This window comes from Mastigoproctus giganteus, chromosome 4 (assembly GCF_048544385.1).
Source record: "Mastigoproctus giganteus isolate SK-2022 chromosome 4, ASM4854438v1, whole genome shotgun sequence".
NCBI classification, from domain to species: Eukaryota; Metazoa; Arthropoda; class Arachnida; order Uropygi; family Thelyphonidae; genus Mastigoproctus; species Mastigoproctus giganteus.
Window position 1 is genome coordinate 34,769,264 of NC_143578.1, and position 22,142 is coordinate 34,791,405.

At 37.4% G+C, this 22,142-nt stretch overlaps 1 protein-coding gene across 6 annotated transcripts in view; it reads left to right on the forward strand.

Moving 5' to 3' along the window:
* Nucleotides 1-22,142, forward strand: part of LOC150086618 (uncharacterized) — a 344,793-nt gene that overhangs the window by 106,309 nt on the left and 216,342 nt on the right. For all 6 annotated transcript variants that reach the window (XR_016546895.1, XM_090372632.1, XM_090372628.1 and 3 more), the window contains one exon: nt 8,913-8,965. The gene's annotated coding sequence lies outside the window, so the exon portion shown is untranslated. The remainder of the gene's footprint in view (nt 1-8,912; nt 8,966-22,142) is intronic.

Below are 22,142 nucleotides of genomic sequence, written 5' to 3' on the forward strand. Positions count from 1 at the left end.
GTCAACTCTTCAACAGTGCTGTGCTTGTTCGCCTGTACAAGTCGTCGGACCCGGCGCTCACCTCTAACATCAACCTATCGCTGACCTTTGCAGTTTTGCCGTCGGGTCGTTGTTTGATCATTTTGACGGCAATCCTGGTACACTTTAACAGCGGCGGCTCTCGAACACCTCACCAGTTCAGCCGTTGGGGAAATCGAGTCACCAGCTCGTCGAACTCCCACAATCTGTCCTTTATCAAAGTCCGATAAATCCTTCCTTTTACCCATCACGCTCCGAATTTTACTACTTTCTGAACCACTGACACCTTATCTATGCTACGTAGGTAGACTAACTCCACACTCTCGTACCTCACGTGGTCAACGGGTCGCATTCAGTTTTCATAGGGGTGGTCGTAATTCAGTGATCACTCAGTGTATATATGAGTGTAAGATTATCATTGTATCGTATTGAGTCGCAGACTATGGAATAATTGAACTTTGGTTTCAATCAAGATTTTTTCTGTGAATTGCTTGACTTGGCAGTTCTTGTAAGATTGATAATGTCTTGTTTTGGTATGGACAATCTCTGGGAATATTGTACGCTGCCACAAATATTCTACTCTGTCACACATATATATATAAATTTTAATATAATTACTTTCCAAAAAAAAATTATTTTTTATAGCGCTAGTCGGAGAAAGAGTGAATATATTGTAGCAGCGATGGCGCTCATATGATATTAATTTTTTTTTCATATACAAATTTTTAATGCGAGAGCAGCAAGTATTCCCTTCATGGGTCAGGCTATGTTCCATTCTATTACTCTAGCTCCTCTGTTTGATAGCTGACCAAGTCGTTTGAATGTTTCACCACAGGCTTGTTTTAGACTTCCACGTGTAATACAGTACGGCAAAAAGTTATTTTTAAAGGATTGTATCTCTCGAAGGAAGTGGCCTACGGATGCTGTACATTAATATGCTGGCAATGCGATTTGTGGCCATGGAAACACATTTTGAGTTTCCGAAAGTACATCCCAGGGCGACAGTAACAGTAGTAAAAGAAATGACCACACGGGCGAGGCAATAAAACACCCAATCCAGCAACAACGAAACCATTTGTGCAGTGTACTCGAAACATGCAAACAAACAGATTGACATTAAGATGTTGTCTTGCGCTGGTACTGTCAACGGAAGTCAGCCGCATCAACCGTAAGAAAATGTGTTCGAATCCGCAATTATCATTAAAGTCAGATTTTCAGACTAGCGTTTGGTATGTGACATTACCTGTAAGGTTACTGTAAAACAGTAAACATGTTGAACTAAATTTTTGAAGCCAATAACCATCACGTGTTGCGGAAAGGCATTCAAGACCTTTGAACGATTTGCTACACGCAAGAACTGCGTGCTGGGATTGGCATCTTACACCGATGCTCTATGTTGGAATTCTTCTTGTGGACTCAGGTGGTAGATGACTTTCATCAACCGGTGAAATACCACCACTTTGCTTATTGGAGACTTGAAGTGGTGAAACCCATGTTTAGTCTCTAGAGCAGAGTTTCCGGCATCCCTCTCCCCCGATACTTCTCATTCAACCCATGCACGGTACTTAGTACCGTGCATGGTTTTGATACCTTTCGTGTTTGGGGTTTTCATAAAAAAAAAAAAAAAAAAAAGTCAGACAAGTACTGGTTTGGCAACATTTTTCTGGGCAGATGAGTTCCATTTTCATCTCCATAGACTGGCCCGTACTCAGAATACTATCATCTAGGTTGGGTGATAGATAACCATTTACGATCCTTTTGAAAAGATTTAGGTTCGAATTCAGTTGAATATGTGAGGAACTTATTCAGCCATTTTCAATTCTTAATTCGACTTAAGATATACAAAAAGTCACTCAATCAGTTGGGATATTTACTTCCCATGGGACTATTCTCTGATTGTATCTCGCAAACAGGCAATCAGACACGAAAACACCTCGTGAGCTGAACTATTTGTCGTTAATGAAAATAATCCAGTCCAACTTTTTGTGTGGGATTTTTACAGGATCTTCATTACATATGGACCGTAGGCGCTCTCTGAAATGAAACAATACCGAATCTTCTTAATTTTAAATAGTAATTAAAAGGGAACAAAAATTTGATATTCAGACCGAAATAGTCTTTTTAAGATATCAAAATAAAGACGAACAATCAGGCTGTTTTTTTTTTTTTTTTTTTTTAAAATAAAGACATCTGCAGTTCTCTAAAAGAATTGTAAACGCTGATTTTTTCGAAAATGTTTTCATGATTAAAAGTTCCATCACCCATAAATTATTATATCCCTTAGTTTGATGCTCACTTGTTCAAGGAAGTAGTCGTTTTATAAGAATTAAGTAACTTTTTTTTCGAGCACCCTGTATGTTAAGTTCGCTGTCAGAATGGTAGCGTGAAGAGAACATCAAAAAACATGTATTTTACTTCAAGTATAGTGGGTCCTAGCTTGAGAAGTGGGTTAACGAGATACAAGTTCTGCATTTAATGATCATTATTGTATAGTAACAATAAAGGCTATAATCTTCTTTCACGGCCACATGGCCAGGAGCTGCTGGATATTTACTTGATATGTCACTTCCTCATTCACACACACACAACTTACTTTTCGAAACTGCAGTCATTCCGTGTAGGATGGATGTACTTCCTGATTGCTGTTCTGCTGCCTCTGGATTCTTGGAACAAAAAGACCTTGAAGGTGCAAATCATTCCATTCCTTTTCTTTTGACGTTACACCTTTTTCGTGCAAAATGCATCAACGCTTTATTTGGGTTTTGCTTTTCTTTGCTTGCTGGTTGGCTATTTGTTGAGCAGAGAAGGAGGCGAGTGGACCATTATGTTTTTTGTTATAAAGCATATATTTGCTGACGCGCCTGAAATGTAACGCCAATGCGTTACGTTGCGTACATTAACTAACTTTTTTGTTATTAATTTATTAAATATATAAATAATGAATTATTACTACGTGCTTAATATACTAATCATAATAGAAACGTGAACTACATGTTATATATTTGAATTGTTATTAATATCCTGGAGTAAATAAGTAAAGTACATTAGAGAGATGCTGATTGCCTATTACGATCTGACGTACGTGTTGCTATTTGCTTATTTTATTAAATTACGGAAAATCCGTGAAATACGTGTTGCATCTCAATTTTTCTTAAAATCCAGGAGATAAACATTGACTTAAAATCCAAAAGAAAAATCCATTTTGACTTTAATATGCTTGATATATATAAAAAACTCTAATATCACTCTTATACTCTCATAAATGCCTATCTTATTTTCACAGGTTCAATTCAATACAGTGCAGTACGGAATAACAAGAGATTTAAAATAGCCAACTCAAAGGAAAACATGGATGTCACAAAATTGGAGCACCGCGTCGTTGTCAGATTTTTGACAAAAGAAAGGAGTTGACCAAAAGTTATTCATGAACGCACGACAGCTGTATATGGCGATGTTGCTACTCCTCTTGAATGCCAGATAAAATTTTGGTCAGTTTAAATTGGGTTGAGATTAGTGGAAGATGACCGACGACCAAGTGACAACTCCAGAAATGTGCTAGATAATTGAATACCGCTTATGCAGGATAGACATATTGAAGTGTGTATGATTGCCAGGAAATATAATATTTCTTAGGGATCGGTAATGACCATCCCCTTGAACACGTGATCATGTGTAAGGTCAATTCTTGTTGGGCGCCAAGAACGGTCTTCTTCAAAAGAGCGTTCCTGGAATCTGTGCGGGAAAAATTTGCTGAAAAATTTACACATTCATGATGCAAATCCACAAGGGTTTCTTACAAGAACTGTAATTTATGATGAAACATGACCTCATTACTAGGATTTGGAAACAGGACAGGAGTAAATGCAATGGAAACACCATGGGTTACGGGTTACCATCGCCTGGAAGATTATAACCACCTTTTTTAGGGAGGGGGATATGGAAGAAATAATTCTTTTGATGGAGTAAGTGCCATATAAGAAAACAGTAGGTGGCGATGCCTATGCTGCTGTTCTCAAAAATTTTAAAAGGCCATAAAGGAACAGAGAAAAGGGAAATGAACATGAGGTGTCGTGCTTCTTCATGACAATGCTCCTATAAACAAGTCACATAAAGCAGTTGCTAGTCTGGGAAGGCACGGTTTTCCACGCCCTACAGTCCAAACTTGGCCACCAGTGATTATTTCTTCTTTAGAAATCTGGAGAAACACCTGCGTGGTCATCGAATTTCATATGGTGACTATTTCAAGCAAGTTGTAAATTGCTTTTTCAAGACTTCTTCTTTTTTTTTTTTTCATTGAATTTCCCGTTTGCCCTCAAAATTGGGGATATATATTGAGAAGAAAGAAAAAAAAAAATAATAATAGGCTATATTATTATAGCCTCAATAAAAAAATCCAAAAGTTTCAGAAGGAATATTGCTTTATACTAAAGATGTTAAAAAGCAGTGGTGGTTGCGGGCGCTTCTAGAAGTTTCCGTTATTTTTTTTTCATGTAAGGCTTTGTCACGAATGACTTAATAGATCTTAATATCGTAATCTTTATAGATCAACTGTTCGGAGCAGACCATAACCATTAGTAATTCAGTGAACTCAGGCGCGCGCGAGGTTTATTTATAGCTTTTTGCTGAGTAGGAGTAGCTCCCCGGTGACTGTCGGAAATAATGGACAAAGTCAATTAAGGGAGTGCTCTATAAAAAAAAAAAAAAAAAAAAAAATATATATATATATATATATTTTTTTTTTTTTATAGAGTATAAAATCATTTTATACTCGGCAAGCGACGATTGTTGTGAAATTTATCCATGATATCATTTTCATAGAGTATTCTCTCAGTTCAGTTTCTGTGATAACCAGAAGAGTTAATATAATCATGTGACAAGTAGCTTATTCTTCCATAGTTTTCTTTTACACCAGATCGCTAATTGATTTTTTTAAAATCCTTTGGATGGGCTAAAAAAGAAAGTTTTGAACGAAAGGTAACTTCGCTTTGCGATAGTGGAGGTTATTTGTATTATGGGGCGGGGACTTCAATAAACCTTTTTCCTCAACCACAGTAGGTCCTCCTCTTTTATCACTACAAATTTCAGGTTCCATTACGCCTGCAATGACTTCTTTTCGCGCATATCTTGAAAATCGCAATTTCTACATCCACTTTGGCGTAGTCTTCAAAACACGTTTCCCTCTACGTTTATGATGTACATCCTCAAAAATTTCTCACTATTCGGACTGTTCTCGCGATCAAGAGAAGCTTGCGAATCTTCATTCGTTGCATTATTCAAGGCGACAAATCCAGCATGTTTTGAAACATTTGGAGGTCACTTTTCGTCAGCCTCATCTGTTCTTCGATAACTTTTCTTAAAGCACTGAATTATACCTTCGTCAAGTGGCTGAAGAAGTGATGTCATATTAGATGGCAAGTACTCAACAGTGATTGAACGTAGGCCATTAACTTGGCAACGAGGGGTGTTTTTCTATTTTCCCGCTCTTCTTGCAATCCAAGTCTGATTCATTCTTTTTGAGCTTGCTCGATACATAGTTGACTTAGACCGGGATTCGAGCCCGTGACCACCAAATATGGAGGATGCGGAAAGGTCAGGGAATGACCACCGCATATCCCGGAGCCATATAGTTGCTAATGCTCCTAAAAACCAAATAACAAACAAACAAACATAGTGGACAATATCAAACCGTAACTGCAACGGGGCTTCTGGAATTCCCAACGCAAGAGATTTCTCTAAGATACTTCAGCCTCAGTTTTTAAAAGAGTTCCGTGTACTGGAATGCAATTTGATTGTGTCATCGTCAGCCATTCCAAGAGCACCTTTTTAAGATCCAGATACTTCATCTTTCTTGTTCTGATCCTACCCGGCGCAGCAGATTTCTCTAAGCTTTCAAACATTTTTCTATATTGTAGAATGGTGAATGGTATACTCTTAGGAATGCTGAGCTGTTTAGCAATGTCGGTCTTGCAAAATCTTAATTTTGTCTGCGATTGACAAAGCTACTTGTCTCGTAAGAGTCATATTGATAAATATGCAGTCCGTACAGCGCCTCCGTAGCCAGGTGGGAAGGAGCAGCAGTTCGTAGCACACGCTTCTTGATTAGACCGGGGTTCGAGCCAGTGACCACCAAATATGGAGGATGCGGAACGGTCAGGGAATGACCACCGCATATCCCGGAGCAATATGGCCTTAGTTGCTAATGCTCCTAAAAACCAAACAACAACAGTCCGTACATAATGTATAATAAATGAACTTATAGTAAATTTTTTAGTCGAAGTTAATTTCATTTGCTAACGAGCGATTTCTCGCCGTCAGTCTTCAAGCTCGTCTTTAGTTTCAATAAATTAGCGTTATTTCATTTTGATATGCGAATATTGTTATAAAAAATGGTGAAAAATAAGGTAGAGTGGAGAAAAATTTTGGGTCATTATACAGAATTTACTCATATTTCAAGGTCATTATTATAACGAATGTAAAATAACATTAGGTTTATGGGAAATTGGCTAAGACCCACCACGTGGCAGTTATAAGTAAATTTTCTGTTTATATTCCGAACGGTCAAAGGCTAGAGAGAATACAAGAAACAGCACCATATTTAGTAGAATTACGGGCTTGAACGCTGGTTACTTCGTGCCGTGACGTTAAAAAGGGAACCACTGTAAAGAGCTTCGATTGTATTTTAGTAAATACTAAAATACTATATGTCTAAAAGCATTTGGGCACCCCACTGCGAATATTGTGAACTGCGCCAGTTCACCTCGCCTGCGTATCGGCACAGACATACCAATATAATCTCGTGGCTTAGAAATCAGTATGGAACGTGAATCAGAACTTAGACTTTCAACGTGGGATGGCGGTTGGATGCCATATCAGTAACTTTGATGTGCGCACAATTGCCACCTGTCCGAACCTCCTAAAGTCCAGTGTAGTAGATGTTATTCGAAGATAGAGGCCTGGTAATACTCGCGGAACATGTTCGATGAACCCTAAAGAGGGTAGTTCTCGCCTCACGCTTGTCGTCTCCAGGATAGGTCCAAGAGGCCACAGGAACTGCCATCATTACTTTAACTTCTGATAGTGTTTGCAGCCCTCGGTTTAATGGTTGGGCAGCTGCGCATAAACCCAATATCATGGTCACCAATATGAAACGGTATTTGGAATGATGTCATTCCCGACGTTCGTGACTGAAGAACAGTGGCAGAAAATTCTGTGGTGACGAATCTCGCTACAGAATATTTATTTCTGATGGACGATTTTGGGTGTGCGCGTCAGAATCGGCTGCTGAAGCCAAATCTGGCACTTCAGTTCGGCTGGGTTGTAGCCAAAGCGGCGGCCTTTTAAATTTGCTCTGATAGCCGCTTTTCAGGAAGAATAGATGCGAATTGCTGTTGCTATCAACCAGAAAATTACGTCCAGGAGGGTTTAGACTGTCATACCGGCTACAGGTGGCCATTCTGTTTATTAGGTTTCTGAATTAAAACTCCTTTTTTGCAACTATCTGTGTGTCTAATACCTTTGATCATTGATATTATTTAAAAAAGGTAAACAGTGCTTGGCAAACATTAGGTTTATGGGAAATTGGCTAAGACCTAACAGGTGGCCGTTATAAATTACAGCAAAAATGGAAACTTTGTTGCAATTTTTTTGTGCAAAATTACACTTTTTACGGTTTTCACTGCTAGATGTGGCTAAAATACCACTAAAGAAATTTGTTTTGAAATAAAATAAAATATTTGTGGTTGTGGATAAATTTATTTATGTGTGGTTGCGTACCAGTGTCTTTTACTATGTGTGCTATTGGTTCGTCATTGCTGCAGTAGTGCAACGTATCTGAGTAAATGCGGTTTGGAAAAGAAGCCAAAATAAAATAAATGTGCCACTTGTTTATGAATTAAATATGTTCATCGAACAGTCAATGCAGAGAAACTGCATTCTTCACAGTAACATTATTTAACATGCATTATATGTTTGTTCACTTTCCTGTTGATAATCCATTCTAAATATGTGAAAGATTGGGATGCTTATGGAGCCACTTTTGTGTTTGCAATTTTCATTTAATAACGATTACGTGAAGTAAAGGATCCATGTACGATAATTCAGCTTTTTTTCCCTTTGTGTGTGTGTGTGTGTGTGTGTGTGTGTGTGTGTGTGTGTGTGTGTGTGTGTGTGTGTGTGTGTGTGTGTGTGTGTGTGTGTGTTTTCGAAGCTTTTCCATCGCGGTGTTTAATTTTCTGCACATTAAATGTTGATCTGGAAATTAATTGACGATAATTGAGTCCAGTAAAAAAAATTACATATTCTTACTCTTATTTGAGCGAAATCCGACACTGCGCTTAATTATTTTGTTTATCCAAGTTTTTATGACCCCTTGATCGATAATCTCTTTTATGGTTATGAAACATTCAGATGATGATGAGAATTTTATATTATCATAGCGAACCGAAACAAAATATGTCACTCCAAGTGTTCCCAGTGGACAATGGAAATTAGACGGAGCACATTTGTGTTGCATTGGATGACGATGACCTCTTTCCTGAAAATGCAGCAGGCCGGATATAATTGCGAAATGGCGGAAATGTAGACAGTATAATTAAAAAATAATGGAAGGAGTGCTGGTTACACTAGACGCCTCTTATGGAGAACTTATTATATTTAGTTCGAAGTGGTTCATTTATAATGAAGGTGGACGTTGTGTTGTAAGCCTCTTCAAACCAATTAAAAATTTGAGGAGAACATGTCATTATTGCTGGTTATAACAGTCGCATATGCAATAATTCACTTCTAGCAGAATATTGTTAACCATTATTTTTTGTTAGTACAGCATTTTGTAATCAATCTAAACTATCACATGAATGCAATTTCGATAGATGACGTCTTTTTCTTTCTTTTTTTAGGTCTATCCTTGCTAATGATGCTCTAAGAATTCAGCAGCACACAGCATTACTAGGTGAGTTCACATTAATAAGGAGATACTGTACTACATTTATTACAAGCGAAGCGTCAATATTTTTCCTGAAAAAAGAAACTGTTGATTTTTTTCTATGATTTTTTTTCAGCAGCTTATTCTTTAGTACATATATTAATAAGTTGAACTTAGTTCCTTGTTCTGGCATGCATTTGTGATTTACCGGACAATTTCATTTTATGCATGCTTTCATGATCCGGTTTTTTCCGGAATCTTTAAACAAATTGGTTAATTCAATTTTTCCTTCTGATATTTCAGATCTGAGGAATTCCTATTTTTCTACTGAAAATTCCTATTTTATCATAGATATTTGCGCTCAGAAGCCTTTGAAACTAAGATTACCCAGTAACTTGTTGGAATTCGCTGGGGCGGATACCGACTGGAAGAGTTCGACGATTTCATTTCACAGATACTCGATGGGGTTCAGATTTTAAGAATTGGCAGAGAAGGAAAGGAGGGAGAAGTTTTCCGAATGTTGCACACACCAGACATCTGTTTTCTCATGGCATAGTGAATTTCCTCTTTGAAAGATTTCATCACCGCTGGGTACCAACCGAAATATTACAGCAATGAAATAGCCCATAGCTATGGGAGGATCCAGAGATTCTGATTGAGGTGTATAAAGCCTTGAATGGTTTGAGCATGCTCAATGCTGATGGGATTGTTCGTCTTGCTCAGAATAATCGCCTGAGAGGGCATAAATTCAAATTGAGGAAAGACGGTTGTAGGATAGATGTGCAGAAGTTTGCCTTTAGCCAGCGGGTGGTTGAATCCTGGAACAAACTTCCATCTGTCGTTGTAGAAGTTGATAACTTAAATAGATTCAAGGCAGAACTTGACAAACATTTGGAGCGAGGGGATGGGTGAAATAAGGGGATTTTTTTTTTTTTTTTTTGGCTGATGCTATATAAGCTTGCTTTCTTGCATCATGTGCCCTTGCTAATGCTAATGATTCACAACAAAACGTTGCCAAGAATGTATCGTCGAATATCCTGATACCACGCAAGTTGCAATCATTGGTAATGTTGATGTGAGGGTAGCTGAGATGGGAGAGTTGTAATCTGGCGTGAATGTCTATCGTTATACCTCAACTTGGAGGGCATATGACAATGCTCTACTGGAAATGGCACTATCTGCGCCTCTCGGCGCTAAATTACGAGACGAGTGTCTCTATTGTCACTGGCCTATTGTAATGTATTAAAGGTTGCAATACATTACAATTTCCTCATATTTCACCCTATGCATCCACTTTCTGTTTTTTTTTTTTTTTTTTTCTTTTCATTATATCGCTTGTATAGGTGGACGCCTTTGTACTCAGTTTTCAAATCTGTATATCATCACATAAACAGACAGAGAGAGAGAGAGAGATTTTATCAGTTGGCATAAAGCCATCCTTTTTTTGAACTCCAGTAGATGACTACGTTTTCTCCATGAATGAGTACTACGATGGCTCAGCTCGTTTTTTGTTGTGCTGGAATGGTTCGTTCTCTACCATTCTTGGAGGAGGGTTTCATGTGAGTATTTCAGTGGCTGTTTTATTGGCCCAGTGTTTTTCAGTTAGAAAAGAATCAATTGACTGTGATTTTACTTTCGATCTATCATTTATTTCTTTAGCAATTAAAGCAGCTGTTAGTAAAACGAACTTTATTAATTTCATTATATGAGATAATTGATTTTAGTTAACTTCATGATTTTTTTAAAAGTTGTCTAATAATTTCCATATTAATTGGATTCGTACAAAATTACTGAGCTGTGCGTGGTTAAATTAAGAGTATGTTTTTACCGTTGCTTTGTGTATATTGTCTGTAAATTGCGTATGTTCTGAAGTAGATATTCTGTTTGCTGGACGGAAAAACCCGAGTTTCCGGGAGAAAAAACCATACTGTCCTCGCCTGAGACCGACTAACTAAGCCACGTTGTGATAAACACCCATACCTTCCTCCCATCATCGATGGTGTTCGAACTCATGTCTTTTCCACCCGGTGTGGGGAGGACGTGTGTGTGTGTGTGTGTATACTGGTTCAGGGTGGTTCCCAGGCAAATGCCCATCTCCACCTAAATCATTTAAAACAGAAAATCTGTAAAGTGGACCTGATAAATAAAAAGATAACTAAGAAATAAGAAGACAAAACATATTTTTGAAATGAGAAGTAAAGTAAAAAAAAAAAAAAAATTTTAAGTTAAGTTCATAATCTAAGCTAAGTTAAGTGTATAAACAAGAAATTTTGAATAGGAAAGAATAAAAGTAAATATAAGAGAGATGTTTGTGAGTGTAATATGTTGTTTATGTCAGGTCACTTTGCCATCAGAAAGCAGCTGAACTCTTCAACTGCAATCTGATGCTCATCCCTGGCACGTGGAGCCGGACCTGGTTCTATCTTTAAAAGCTGAAGCGCCAAAGCACAATTAAACACTCAACAGAGAGAGTGCTAGACTGTTGAGTGCCAGCTGTCCAGCCTTGGGCCGCCCAAACCCAAGAACTGAACAACAACTGAACAAAAAAAAAAAAAAAAAAAAACCACTTAAGTGGTCTATGCCCAGGAGCCCCAGACCCGACCAAAAGCTTCCAGGTCTGAAGCTCCCAAGCCATGATGCAATCAATGAAGATTCTGGTTGTAGACGGCCAATTCAATGTCCGTGAGGTTTAGTATGATAGATCTTTTAGGGAACACAGCATTTGCATACTCTTGTAAGGCCTGAAAGTTGTTAACTCCTTGCACTAATATATGTACGTTATCTTCATTAAAATTAGCTATCTGTTTTCCCAAAAGACACCGTTCAGCATTATAATAAGGACAAGAGAACAAAATATGCTGCCAAGTCTCTGCCGCTCCACAAGAACACCATGGATCCGGCTCCAATCCACGAGAATACAGTTTATCTCTGATCGACCCATGACCCGTTAGCAAAAAACTGGTATACATAGACGGACAGAACCACAACGACACCGGTTTAGTAATGGCAAAATCTGCCACAGGAATGATCTTCCTGGTTATCTCTCCCACCTCCTGAAGAACTCCACCGTGCTCTCCATATTCCGACCAACCCAGTCCAAATTTGAAGTTTCTCCTCCTTAACTGTAGCTGTAAGATTCAATGAAATCCCTAGATATTGTGCAGGAATACCTTTCCGCATCGCATACATCATTCCTCTATAGACCACATATAAATCCAGCGGTAACAATCCAGCAATCACCTGGAGTGCCACCGTAGACACAATCCGTGGTGCATACAAATAAGTCAGTATCATAGAACGTTGCAACGACATTAACTTACGTTGGATTCTGGCCTTGAACACATCCGCAATCCATACACCGGCAGCATAAGCAATAATTGGTAAAAAGATCGTCTTGTAATATAAACTCATAGTTTTTTTACTAAGACCCCATTCTCTTCTTGAAATTCGTACAACTGAGTAAATAAACTTCTTTATTTTGTCATTCAAATGTGCAACATGTAAATGGAACCTCATCCTATCATCCAGTATCACCCCCAAGTACTTAATGTTGGACACAAAAGGAATTTGCCTTCCGTTTAACACTACTCGAGGTGGGCGGTTATAATCAAAATGATTTTTAAATACCATGAATTTAGTTTTTGTGGATGAAATTTTCAACTTGTTCAAGGCAGCCCAATCAGCAAGGTACACCAAAACTTCCTGTATTCTATGCTCCAATACAATTCTAGATCCACCCGGGACCTCCATAATCAAATCATCCGCGTACGCCACATGGAAACAACTTATAGCTAGAGACTTCTGCAACCGCTGATCCAGTACGGCATTCCAAAAAATTGGACCCAGCACTGATCCCTGTGGCCATCCTCGGCCTACATAATAGCTATACATTAGGTGCTTCGCACATACCTTTACCAATCTATCTCTAAAATATGAACGTATTACTCCATATAAATACCGGTCACAGCCAGACCTCCTCAAAACACTCAGAACACTCTCCCACCACACGGAGTCAAAAGCACCTTCAAAATCTACAAACACAACCAAAACATATTTCTCGGAAGAGGACTGCGATCCTACCAACTGTGCTACCCACGAGGACAAATTAAGAGAGGGGAGGGATAGAGAATCCAGTACTAGAGTACGTACACTCCCGCCTAGAAGTTTGGAATCACGTTTAATTTTTTTTTAATTTTCAGAGTTTTTATTGAAATAGGACTAACTTGTTTGCCAATTTTTATTAAAATATTTTCTATTATGTATAAAAATCAAAAAATTGAAATAATAGTCAAAAATTATTTCTGGAATATTTTTCAATATTCCAGAAAGATGATTCCTGAATAGGGTAGAACGTTGTTGATGATTCTAGAATATTCTTGAAAGTGGGAGTCGTTTCAATATTATGGAAGATTGCAGATGGTTCTAGAGTGTTCTGCGATAATATAAATTGAAGAGTATGAGTTGTAACGTATAAAATCGAACAACCGTCATTCAGAAAGAGTGTCTGGTGTAAATGTTATGTGGTTCGTCATAAACATAGCAAGAAATAAGGAACTGAGTGTTGAAAAAAGAATTGCTATTATAATTCAGTACAAAGAAAGTTATTCTATGAGAAATATTGGCAAAAAACTAGGTATTTCATTTAAAGGAGCATAAACGATGTAAAGAGCGATCATTATCCTTTTTATTTTTATCCATATTTTTCCATCATATTCTGCCTGCTCACCTTGAACCGCATTCCTTTCCACTCCTTCAAACGCTATTTGCTGAAGTGGCCTAAAATTGCTTGCGAGTTTTTTTTCTTTTTCCCCTTTTTCCCTCGGTTATCGTGTTATTGACAGTGTCATTTTTTGGGAAGGAGGTAGTGCTCCTAAAAGAAAATCTCATTACTTTAGCGCAAAGATTAATAGCTATAGACAGAAATATCCTTGATTTCAGTATGATATTTGTGAAACTCTTCGCGTATATGGAAATTTTAAATAATTTTACAAACTGAAATTGAATGGTATACGGGAATAATGAGAGAATTGAAAGTGGTCGTAAATATGGATCACAGTGAAGACTGTTTTCTATCTTTGTGATTATTGGAGTCCATACTGAAGCATGTATACATTTCTGCCAATTTCCGTTTTTTAAAAGGCTCATCCAGTTTCATATAAAAGTTTATCGCACTTCATGGACTCGTTTAAATGAGTTACATTTTATTAGCAAGGAATCAAAATGTTTGAACAAGAGGTGTGTAGTTATCCTACATTATTTCTGTTGCATTATTTGTGCGTCTAAGACTGAGAAAAAGTCTAATTAGGTACAGTACTTCCAGCAGTTACTCTTTTGAAATTCTTGGTAATGACTGTCTTATTTCAGTCATTGAAAGAACGCTCCATTGAATAGACAAAAATATATTATGGAATTGCTGAGGAGCCATTTTCGCAGAAATCCGAACTTTTTTTTAGAGGTTGTGGCGAGATACGCTCGATTATATATGCTGCTGATTACTATAGTGATACCGTAAGATTCTCTGTCGAGCTCTGCATAATCTATATATAGGGAAAGCTTTCTCCTTGAAAGCAGCTTAGCTTACGAGGAGAAAGAATGCTTTAGCATTACCAATGAAATATGACAGGATAGCTTTGTAACTGTCTCTGAACGTTATTTTTCGCTATTAGTTAAAAAAAAAAAAAAAAAGAAAGAAAGAAACTGCCAGCACCGAATGTAAAAATGTATGTATTTTTTAATTTTTCAGGTAATGTCTTAAAAAATAAATCGAAAAATCTGAGACTACTATGCAAGACATTTAAAACTTTTACAAACAACAACTGGTCAAGCAGCGCAAAATGTTAGCAATTATAAGATATCTCCTTAGGCCAAACAGATGAAGGTATTCAGACCTTTTTTTGAAATTTGCAAAAACTGCATCCAGTGTTACGTACAATGTCGCGTGCACCATCTTCAAATTTAGATGACACAAATGAAATTTTGGACCATGTGGAAATTGAAGAAAACCAAACCACTGAAGTAATTGAACTAAATGAAAACAATGAATTTCCACCACGACAAAAAAAAAAAAAAAAAAAAAAAAGGCCAGCAAAGAAAGTACACAAGATAAATAGAATAGCCTTCGGTTGATAAAGTAATATCATACTTGAAAAATACTTAAAAAAAAAAAAAAAAAAAAAAAACAACTCATGAACAATTATTGCACTCAAATTTTGATGCCAGTAGAGCTTATGGGTTTTTGGGATTTGTAAAAACAATTAAGATATTTTCACCATGGATGCAAACACTGACAAAAATTAAAATTGCAAACATCATTATGGAGCAAGAAGCGGAACAGTCATTATTATCATCTACAGCCAGTTCTGATTATGGGGAAAGGACATCAACTGTTACACCTATACCTCCCAGTTCAGTTGAATTTTGTTCAACTAAGTTCATTACCTCTGCAGATCCCGACTTTGATTCAACTTGATTCAACATGATTCATATGATTCAACCATTAACAGAATAAAGTAGTGGAGTGCATACCAGCGTCCTGGTACGCACAATTTTCCATCCAATAATTCAAGAAAGATTTAATTCCACGATCTACACTAATATCATCCGTCCATTTTCTTTTTCTGGTTCTAAAAATCCATAAACATAATTAAATTTATTATCAAATATATATGAAATACAAGACATCTACTTAAAATCTAGTTCATATTTATGAAATGAAGTTCTTTTCTTCATCTTCACAGAATGCCAATAATAAGAGATTTTGACTCCTCAAATAGGCCTCGGATGTTCGGAAAGTTACGACTCATACTAATTGCAGTTGAATACACCAACTATATATGACCAAAACTTTATTAAGATAGAATAAAACAAAATATAACAGAATAAAATTTTTGATGTAAAAATAAAAATGCACCGATAACTGTAGAGTTAAAAGCGATAAAAATATAGATAAAGGAGGCAAGCTTTATCTTAATAAAGTTTTGGTCATATACGGTTGGTGTATTCAATTGCAGTTAGTATGAGACCTTATTGGATTATTTATTGTATCCGTCCCTTGCAGGGTGGATACAATAAGTAATCCAACAAATCACGAAATAATACAGTGCGCATAGTGGATACAATGAGTAATCCAATAAACAGTCAAATAAGTAATACAATAAGTCACGATTAATAATAATACACTGGTGTGTAAAACTTAAGGACCAGTCAGGTTTTCACCTGTAGCTTCTAATAGGAGTGACCTGGATATGGGATATCAAAGCAATCTCATGAAGAAATGAAGAAGGAAACAAAATGGTACAGAGGGACCTTATTAAAAAAAATGGAAACATAGCACTGGCTGCCATGATACAGATGCATCACTGCCAAAGACGGAACAAAGGGAATAGGTGGTCCTCAGTAGGAGATATGGCCACCCCTAATGTCGATGCAGGCTTTGCACCGCCTGTCCATAATTAGAACAATGTTGTTGATAAGTTCTTGCGGTAACATCGTCCATTCCTCTGTCAGCGCCATTTTCAGCTGGTGAACATGTTCTGGTGGGTGTGGATGTGCCTCTAGGCGTCTCCCCAGAGCGTCCCATATGTGTTCGATGGGATTTAGATCGGTAGAACGGGCAGGTCAATCTATACGAACATTGTCCTCACTTTTCAAAAACATATCAACAGCTGCAGTGCGATGGGATGTGGCGTTATCATCCATAAACACGAACTCGGGGCCAATGGCACCTCTGAACAGACGCACATGAGGAAGGATTACCTCAGTACAGTAGCGTGCACCGGTTGCAGTACCGCCTTCCAATATCTGGAGTTGTGTATGTCCATCCAAGATAACGCCTCCCAAACGACGAGAACACCTCGACCGCCATACCGATCCCTTTCAGTGATGTTTGCGGGGTGATACAGTGTGGCAACCTCTCGCCAGACTAGCTGACGTCCAGAATCGCTGCTGAGACCGAATCTACTCTCATCAGTAACGATTACCTTACCCCATTGTGCTGCTGTCCAGTCCTTGTGTTCGATGCACCACTGTAAACTGTGTCTCCGATGGGCAGGTGTTAAAGGGACACAGTGTACTGGTCGTCGAGCAAACAGTCCACCTTTGTGGAGTCTCCTGGCCACAGTAAACCGCGATATCCTGCGTCCTGTGCAGCTGGTTTGCGGTGGATCCCGCTGTCTGGTATCGGTCCCTCTTGGCCTGTAGGAGTATATAGCTGTCATAATTGGGCGTTGTTTTTCGTGGACGACCACCACTGGTACTTCGAACAGCTGTACCTGTCTTTCTGAAGGCCCACCACGCACGTGACACGATGCTATGGCCGATACCGAACTCTGCAGCCACACTCCTCGCACTTCGAGCTTCCCAATTATTTGACCCCGGTAAAGTCATCCATATGTTGTCTGCTGGCCATTTCATTGTCTGTTGCACTGTATGAAACCAATCGAATGTCTGTAACAATCGTGCTCACCATTCGGTAATTTGCACATAACTGCTGAACTGCTGCTTTTATCTGTTTATGTGATCCCTCTCATCACGATTCAGATTTTTGCACGCACCAGCTTTCTACTGATCGGCCACAATTATGCAAATCGCCACAGGCTGTTTCGTTTGATTTTGTGGTTGTAATCTTTAGAAATAATGTTGGTCCTTAAGTTTTGCACACCAGTGTAGTTCTAGGATGTGTTTCTGTGGAAGGAAGAGTGAGAAAAGGGTTTCTCCAATTTGTGTAGGTAAACACAGCATCCTAAACAAAATGATGCAGGGTAATCCCCTCAGTATATTGATTGCAAAATAAGGTTATTGACATTGAAAGGTACTAGATTAACTTTTTTTTACCTCTGGATATTCTTTTTAAATTTACGTAGCAAGTGCCATGCAGTTCACAGATTTAAAGCCTGTTGATCCCTATTTCAGTTGATGAATTTCCCAGAAGGTTTTCGAGTATATTCCCGCTAATACTTTAATTGACAGAAAGATCCATTTAGCTCCTACTGCAACATGCGATTAGTCTTCGCTTCATTAACTTTCGGTGTATCCATCGTGACGCTTAGTATTTAATCGTAACAGAGGGAAAAAAAAAAATTTAAATGTTCCAGCTTGCAAAATTAAGCTTTTATGGATGAGAAATTGTCGTCTAGAGGCGCTGTCTCCCACTTATAAGAATCCCTCCGTTGAAAATCGAGTTTAGAAGTTGCTTTCAGCATCTAATCTTAGCGACTTTAGGTTCCTATTTAGCACCGACGTCAATAGCTTCAGATATATATAGGTGGTTCAGAACGCAGAATTATACTCCAGGTAAGTCTCTGACGAGCTCTGCAGAATTCACTGTAGACCGTGAATGTGGCTTAAGGAGAGATGTGTGTAGATTGTACTTGACGTTTTCTCTCAAGTCACGATTCATTCGTGTTATTACGGTCTTTTTCTGTTTTGTCTTTTAAGAGGTGCTTTCATACCTCACATGGCTGATTGTGTGGTGTGGTAAAGACATAAAGCTTGAAGAGGATTGTCAAGGAAATAAATTTCACTTGCTTTACTTGAAGTAGCGTTGCTTGTTAGTGTCTGCGAATGAAAACGGCTCTCTCAGCTTGAAAATGCCGAATTAATCGATTTGGAGTTGCACTTTTTCCCCTCACTCTTTCACTGTAAATTTTCATCGTGACTCATTTAACAGATGATCTGACTTGCAGGCTGCATTACCCAATATACTACAGCATGCGGTGATAAATTTGTTTTTTTAGAGAAAATATTAAAATAAATTATATAAAAGAGAAAATTAACAAATTGTTATTAGAAGAGAGAGAGAGAGAGAGAGAGAGAGAGAGAGAGAGAGATTCCAAGTCTTGACAAGATTGACAAGAGATTCCAGGTCTGGAGATTCCAAGAATGGTCCAGATTCTTTGTTGTAACATAAAGGGCTTTTTGGTTCTCTAAGCTGTATTATTTTATTTTTTGATATATCTGTTTACCTGAATATTGACTGATTTTGAGAAATAGATATACTGCTGGTATCCTTATCTTTATTAAGGTAATATATGTTTCTGCGAACTGTAGACAACACTGCTATTCGATTTATATATTTCTATAAACGGGCCGACATAAAAAATTTTCGTTTGGGTCCCCAGCTTAAAGCATCTTCCACGATGTTGTATCTATTATTCTGATTTTGCTATTTATATTGTGTCAAACTCCGCAAAAATCCCCAGCAGTGTACAGTTCACTGATCACAGATTTCGTAGACTATACTGTATGCTCCTATGAAAAAATGGTTCATCAGTGTAACCATCTTTTTATTATGCGCTTTCAGGCTTGTGTTTTGTGAGGTTAAAAATCCAATGAAAAATTCTAGTCATCGACGAGATTCGAATTTCAGGCATTTCCATTTGGCAAGTATATGTTGACAGCCTTAAATGTTGTGCGTCCACTGAGTTTAAAAACTAGTGTCACAAAATATTAGTTTCACTTTGACTTGAAAATATCCGTTTTTAGTAATATTCGATTTTTCTGTATTGCTTTCTTATGTTTTTTTATTGTTCTCAACTTCTCAGTATTCGACAATATTATAACCATATAATGTTATTAGTGTTATGTAACAACTGTTGGAATTTCTTATTTTAATTAATTATTAAATGTCAAAAAAAAATTAACTTTAAATATAGTCCCTATAAGGAGCTGCCTCCTATAAGCAACGCCTTCGTGCTGTTCTTTATAAAGAGCGTTGCTATGTTTTCGCTTTGTCTTAGTATAGAATACCAAAACAGCGTGTTTGTCGTTGTAGAATTTTAGGAGCATCAGCGACTAAGGCCATATTGCTCCCTGTATACTGTCTGTAAATTGCGTGTGTTCTGAGGACGAGTTTCTGCCTGCTGGATGAAAAACTCACGTTTTCGGGAGAAAAAAAAAAACCATGCTAACCTTTCCTGAGATCAACTAACTCAGCCACGTTGTGAAAAAGGCCCATAAAAATTCCTCTCGTCATCGATGGGACTCGAACTCGTCTTTTCCACCCTTTATTGGGAGAGCGGCGATCTTACCAACTTTGCTACCCAAGAGGGCCCTAAAACAGCGTGTATTTTGCAAACTGAATATATTTTAGTATATTGTAGCAAAGGCGATAAACAAACAAAAGAAGAATTTTAAAGAGCAAATTGAACACCTTTATTATTGCATGCATGATATGTATAAACGTACAATACAACTGTATTGTAAAAACAATTCAGTGTATTATTTCTTAAACATGTCCAAAATTATAGATTAAAGATAGTCTATAAAGCGAGACGTGCTTCAGTTGCCTTAGCGTGGCCGATCGGAGTATCGATAATAACTTCATCACTGCTATCAGAACTATCACTCTTATGTTACTATTTTTGACTTTCTGCACTATTTCTTCATCAATAGCCGGCTCAGTAGTTACAACATCATTGTCAAAAGTAGCATACTTTTCAACAGAAGCATTACTGTCAACTAAACCTACTGATGCCAATATAACAAATAAATTTTGAAGTTCACTTCAATCTTCTTTGAATGGGTCTGGATTTAAATTGGCAACTTGAAACCCTGCATGTGCAAAGCACTTTTTAATGGTTTCATTTGTAACATGAAGCCATGAACGATTTAGCATTATTAGTGCATCTATTAGATTGTGCTTAAAATCGATTTTAGAATCAATAGATTCAATGCGTTTTTGCAGTAATTTTCGTCAATACAAAATTTTAAGGTTATTTATTATACCTTGATCTATAGGCTGTGTTACAGATGTTGTGTTCGGCGGTTAAAAAAAAAAAAAAATTAATTAATAGCTTTGACTGAAAGCTAGTTGAGGTGAGCATGGCAGTTGTCAATAACAAACTGTACTTTTCGATTTTTCAGCTCTCGTGGGTAGTACAGTTGGTGGAATCACCGTCCTCTCCACACGGGGTGGAAAAGACCTGGGTTTGAATCTCGTCGATGACGAGAGGAATTTTTATGGGCCTTTTTCACAACGTGGCTGAGTTAGTCGGCCTCAGGCGAGGGTAGAATGGTTTTGTCTCCTGGAAACTCAAGTTTTTCCTCCAGCAAATAGAAAATCGACCATAGAACGCATGCAATTTACAGACAGTATATACTGAGCAGTATGGCCTTAGTCGCTGATGTTCCTAAAACCCTAATACAACAACAACAACATCGATTTTGCAACACAACACTTTTTGTCAAGTTTCTGAATAAAATTCTCAAAAATTTCCCCGGTCATGGTCATCCATGCCTTTTTATTTGCCTTTTCTTGGTTTTTTTGGAAAACATCGATGATTTTTTGATTTATGAATGGCTAATAATGGCAACTTTTCATTGCCATCCATGTTTGCACTTACTAAAAATGTTTTTCGCAGCTTACTCATTGTACTACCACCATGACAATTGTCATTTTTAAGCTTGAACATGAATGTCTTATCAGTAGTGCTTCACAAAATAAAGCAGATTCGTCAGTATAAAAAATATTTTCTGAACTGTAATCTGTAAGCAAACCTGGTAGTGTTGAATCATACGATTGTTTTTGTCAACTTGCTGAACGACCTCGAAAATTGCTTCATGCTTGCGTTTAAATTTTGTAAGCTAGCCATCACTGGCCTTAAAATCAATTTCATTGTAACTTAACAATTTTGCAAAATTTTGAGCTTTAAATTGAATTAAAGGACCATCAAGTGGAACATTTTGATTGCAAATTTCTTTAATCCATTTTAAAGCTGCTTAATCAACATCTTCAAAGTCAGGCATACGAATTATTTTAAATTTATTTACATTTGGAAGATTTCTTTTCTTCAAAATCTTTTATTTGGTGCCAATATTCTTTGTATTACAGTTTTTGGAAGTTAGAATTTATTTGACAAATCTTGTAGAGATAAGTTACCATCCCATCATGCAGTCTTATCACATTTACTTTAACAGATTAAATCATAAAAAAACGTTTGAGACATTTTAAATTTTTGAATTCACAGAAAAGATGCACATAAACTAATGCTTATTTGTCATATAATATGGATCTTTGTAAAGTTAAGATATCCAGTATGTTTCTCACATAGGTATTTACCATAAAGACTGCTCCTTATAGGGAGAGTAACTTAACACATAAGATACACTGGCGTTCAAAGAAAGTGCATCACCTAGGAATTTCACATTTCTAACCTTTTTTCGCGATGGTGTTACATTAATGACTAGCATCACAAACAGAAATATA